The following is a 6,000-nucleotide window of genomic DNA, read 5'->3' as shown; positions in this document are numbered from 1 at the left end:
AGAACACAGTAAGAAAAGTCAGTAGACAACCCTCAGAATGGGAAAAGATATTTGCTGGTTATGCTTCTGACAAAGGTCTTATAACCAGAATCCACAGAGAACTCAAGCGTAGTAGCAAGAAGAGAACAAGTGATCCCATCACAGGGTAGGCAAGAGACTTAAAGAGAAACTTCTCTGAAGAAGACAGACGAATGGCCTACAGACATATGAAAAATGCTCACCATCCTTAATCATTAGAAAATGCAAATCAAAACCACTCTGAGATATCATCTAACGCCAGTTAGATTAGCCCATATCACAAAATCACAGATGCTGGTAGGGTTTTGGAGAAAAGGGAACACTACTACACTGCTGGTGGGAATGCAAACTAATATGTTCCTTTTGGAAAACCATATGGAGAACACTCAGAGATCTAAATATAGATCCACCATTTGATCCTGTAATTCCTGTTAGGTATATACCGAGAAGACCATAAATCATGCTATAATACAGATATCTGTACCAGAATGTTCATTGCAATTCACAATCGCTAGGTCATGGAAGAAGCCCAAGTGCCCATCGACCCATGAATGGATCAATAAGTTGTGGTATGTGTACACCATGGAATACTATATAGCCACAAAGAAAGATGGAGACCTTGCCTCCTTCATGTTTACATGGATGGAGCTGGAAAATGTTCTCCTTAGCAAAGTATCTCAAGAATGGAAGAAAAAGTATCCAATGTACTCAACACTATTTTGAAACTAATTGTTAGCTATCTTTGGAAAGCTACAATCCAAATGGAGCCCTAGACTACGGGGAAGGGGGGAGAGGGGAAGGGGGAGGATGGGTGAAGAGAATGATATTGTGAGGATCATGCCTATAATTTATCCTATTAGGGTATATGTGAATTTGTCTAAAGGTTGAATATAAATGTCTTAACACAACCATTATGAGAAAGACATGATGGCTATGTTAGCCAGTTGGATGAGAGTTTTCCAAACTGCATATGGAAGAAACACACTGTATCCTATGATAGAATTAATGTACACAACTATGATCTAATATAAATAAATAAATAAATAAATAAATAAAGACATATCTATGTAGGGTCTGCAAGGCCCAGGCCATATGCAGGGTGCCCAGAGACAGGAATTAAGTGTGCACTGGGACCCGGAGCCCAGCTGAGTGGAAGATACTGAGCCAATGAGTAGAAAAAGCATGTCCCGCAGAGGGCAGAGACTTGGGGGGCCACCTTGAGAAGTGATGGGGGAAGACCTTGCAGCTGGAAACAAGAGAGGTATGATGAGTGGCCAGGTGGGGTGCCTGGCAAAGAGGAGGCACCAGGAAAAGTATTCCCATATTATCCTGCTTCATCTTAGGACCACAGAAAAGCCCTGAGGGGCTGTCAGCTAAGTCTCAGGGGGTGGAGGAGGACCTCTCAGCGCTGCATGGCTGGCAGACCCCTGTGGGTGAAGCATGGCAGGGAATGGAAACAGGATGGCTGTTGGGATCTATGCCTGCTCTCTGGCTCTGACTATGGTTTGGGCAAAGGCAGGGGCTTGAGGAGGTTGAAAGAAACCAAAATAGCTTTTGTGAGATACTTTCTGATGCTCATCTGCCTCAGGTGATGTGATATTTTTTGATACAATAAAGTAAAAATGTGGGTGTGCATTAGAATTCTTTAAGATCATAAAGAACATGACATGAAAGAGGGAATAACTCATTTGTTTATTAACAGGATTTGTTGTATAAAATTTGGTTTCAGTCAAAAGGCTGCACTCACAGATCCAGAAGGTGGCATGTGGTCCCCAAGCCATATATTCTTCACCCTGCAAAATTCTTTTTACCTAACTGATGTTCAGATGTGGATAAAGTTGCTTGGATGCAGTATCTTGGGTGCTGCTCTTTCCGACCTGAAGGCCCAAGACATCTGAAGAGGCAGGTAATCTGTACTCCATCTATCCCATAGGTAACTGTGGACAGACTCAAGAGAATTGTTGCAGTGAATTGAATGGTGGCCCCCCAAATATATGTCCAAGTCCTAAAATCTTGGAATCTGTGATTGTGATCTTATCTTGTAAAAAGGTTTTTGCAGAAGTTAAGGATCTCAAAATGAGATCATCCTGGATTTAGGGATGCTCCCAAATCCAATGATAATTGTCCTTATAAGAGAAAGGCAGAGAGAGGTTTGAGACTTAGAGAAGTCTATATGAAGATGGAGGCAGAGAATGGAGATTTGAAAGCCAGAGATGACCCCTAAACCAAGAAATACCTGGTGCCACAAGAAGACAGAAGAGACAAGGAGGGGGACACATCCCTGAAAAATCATTACATAGATTTTGTAATTCTGGTCCCCCGAACTGCAAGGGATTAAATTTCTCTTGTTTTAAGCCACTTTGTTAATGATAATTTGTTATGGTGGCTTAGAAGACCCATAAACTTCTGTGAAGACTCTTGTTCAAGTCGGGGCTGAGAAGAGATGCACAGCTGTCTCTGGCCCATAGCAATTCTGAAATCCAGCTGGACACAGATTTCCAGACCTTCATTAGAGCCCAATCCTACTTCCTAGCACTGACTTGCTGTGGCTTCAGGTTCTGCCCTATGAGTTATCCTCCCCTTCAGTCCTTCTGGCAGTGAACTAGTCTTTGTAGATAGCTTCCTTAGGGGGAAGACAGCTACTTAGGGATTCCAAAGTCTTCCTTTCATTGTGTATTATACTATCTCTGGGCCTATAAGTCTAAGGTGATACAAGTTCATTTTCTTTTACCAATCATGCCAAATGAAGATTGCAAAGGCATAAACATATAAATTCTAAGAGTGAGATCTTATCTAGAATCTCAGGAGGTATGAGAGGTAAATAGTGATAGAATTTCTGGTAGAATCTCAGAAAGAGAATTAATCCAATTACATTAGAAAATTTTTCATTAAAATCATAAAAGACTTTTGACTTTAAAAAAATATGGTTAAAATAAATACAACATAAAATGTATCATCTTAAGTATTCATAAGTGCACAATATGATGGCATTAAATACATTCATTGTGTTGAGCAGCCATGCCCACCATCCATCTCCCAAATGTCTTTCATCTTCCCAAACTTGAACTTCATACCTGATAACCAACAACTCCTTACTCTTCCCTCTCCATCCCCAGAAAGCACCATTATACTTTCTGACTTTATATGCACTGTATTGGGTACCATCCCAATACACAATAGCCAAACTGTGGGAGCAACTGTGGGGGCAAAAATGCTGTATGGTTCCCCTGCTCTGGATGCCTCTTACAAGGGGAATCATACAGCATTTTTGACTGGCTTCTTAATATAATATCCTCAGGATTTAGCTATGTTGTAGAAGGTGTCAGAATTTCCTTCCTTTTTAAGTATGATTAATATTACATTTATGTATATAGCATATTTTGTTTATCCACCTATCCATAGATGGACACTTGAATGATGGACACTTGAATTGCTCCCACATGTTGTCTATTGCAAATAATGTTGCCATGAGCATGGGTATAGGAATATCTGTTCAAGTTTATGCTTTCAATTCTTTTCGATAAACACCTGGAAGTTGAATTGCTGAATCATATGGTAAATCTATTTTAATTTTTTTGAGGAACTCTTTTTCATAGTGGCACTACCATTTTACATTCCCACTAGTAATGTGTTAGGATTACAATCTCTCCACATGAAATATTTTTAAAAAGACTTTCTTAAAAAATACAAATATAATAATTATCTGCATATTCCACTATAAGATAATTTTCTCCTACTTTCTTTTTCAACAAGAGGCATATAAGGAAACATACATATTAGTATTTATCCTACCTTGCTGTCCTCCATACCTATTTCCTTAAAACATCCAGTGAAAACTAAAAAATTTCAAGTGATTCCTTCAGACTATGTTAATAAAAGTTGCAATGAAGTTGATGGTGAAGACAAGTTCATCATGATGGTTTATAAGTTGGATCTTCTGGCTAATCCATAGTGATTGTATAAAGAACACATAAGCTGTTATACATGATAGTACCCAACACTGTGCTTGACCAGAGGAAACTCTCTAAATGTTATTTTTTTATTTCTTAGTACCTTGAACCAAAGCCAGTAACTCCTATCATTTACAACCTTAAGCCATTGATTTTCAAAAATTTTATGAGCTAAATAATGTCATTTTTAAAAAAATTAAAATGAAAATGGATCTCTAAAATAAAAAAGAAATAGAGAAAAGAGAAGCTGCTATGATTGCCTAAGAGATAAAGTGAAGTAACCTCCCAATTCCTTCTCTTACTGGAGGAATCTCTCCAGAATATAGTTTAAAAATCAATACCCTAAAGACAAAGGTTGCAAGCGATGGCCCATTAGCCAAACCTGGCTCATTGCCTGCATTTGTAAATAAAGTCTGTGGGAACTCAGCCATCCCCACATGTTTACATATTGTCTGTGGCTTTCCTGATACAATGGCAGCATTGAGTCATCACAACAGACCATATGGCTCACAAAGCTAAAATATTCACTATCTGGCTCTTTACAGATAAGAAGTTTGGCAAAATTATTTCTAATAACTGAGCTCAATTGACAGAGAGATTTATGAATAACCATAATAATCAGAGCTTAAGCTACAGCTTGTCCAGGGATGTGGTTCTCTAACTAACCAGCTGAGGCACTTGAAGTCTCCTGTGGTAAAAGGATAGAGCAGAATATTAAAAGTCCAACCAGGAGCATCTGAAGTAGGAGGCATATGTCTCCCAAAGAAAAAGAGTGCTATTAGCAGAAAGAAAAGGTTATAGGGCAAAGTAGAATAAAATAGGGACAGTACATGTCTTTTTAAAAAATAATAGAAAACTAAATGAAAAAATAATCAAACAAATTTTTAAAAGAACAGAAAATAATATACTCTCAGTAAAGATATATATTATCAATATGACCAAGTCTTTAAAATGAAGGCAAACAAAATGAACTTTGATCTTGACACTGGCAGACACACAGAGCACTTTTTATTTATATTATTTTACTTTTAGTGTTTTGAAACATTATAGTAGAAAGAGGATATTCAAAATTTTGAATGATTGCCCCAAGAACATATGGTACATATTTTTAACCAATAAAATTAGGATGTCTTACCATTAGGTTGTTGAGAGCAGTAGATCCTGGATTTATGTCCACATCTTCGGTTTCAGAGTCCTCACTCTGCTCTCCACTATAGCACCATTGAAATCTTTTGCATAAAGAAATTAATTTATCCAAGTGTCAGCATGTTTATTCACTTGTTTTTGTGTTAATTTATGGGATACAAGGTCAGTTTTGTGACATGAGTAGCCTGGCTGCAGGCTCCATCAGAGCTTTAGGGTGTCCTCACATTATACCCACTAAGTAACTTCTCATCACCCACTTGCCTCCCACTTTCTCACTCTCTGCATCCCCATTGTCCATCATTCCACTCTAGCTCTCAGTTGCCTAAGCTTTCAGACTCGGTGGTTTTCTCTGTGTAAACCCTACAGTCCCATGGCATTCCTTAAGCTTACACAAAAGCAGGTAGAAAATCAATGGGCTCTCATACTTGCTCTTAGCACTCCAACAAACCACAGCAGATGATGCCAAAATTTGAAAATACCATTAAAAATCTGATATCCATTTCCATTTTGTCTTGAAATCAGTAACATTGACCAGTATACAATGAATAAGATTTGACTAAGATTTCTGCACACTTCCAGTTTAAAAAGAAAAAAATAACAAGGGTCTCTCTACCTCCACAACTGCTCTTTGTGTTTGCTGATTCTGACAAGGCTTTCTGAAGCTTTCTGACTCAAAACCCTGCTGAGATCAAAGAGCTTTCAAAAGAATCTGGGTGCACCAGTGACACATACATACTCACCTTCACACTTTCCACACTATAATAACCCGGGCACTCTATACTTTATTCCAGTGTCCCACAGAGTAATAAACACTTGAAGTCTCTTTGTCTCTTTGAAATGTTTAATTTATTGTGACATCACTCCTTGATTATGTTCATATTTTCTT

Source organism: Otolemur garnettii, unplaced genomic scaffold (assembly GCF_000181295.1).
Source record: "Otolemur garnettii isolate 467f Iridium unplaced genomic scaffold, OtoGar3 scaffold00123, whole genome shotgun sequence".
NCBI classification, from domain to species: domain Eukaryota; kingdom Metazoa; phylum Chordata; class Mammalia; order Primates; family Galagidae; genus Otolemur; species Otolemur garnettii.
This window is presented reverse-complemented; position numbering follows the sequence as displayed.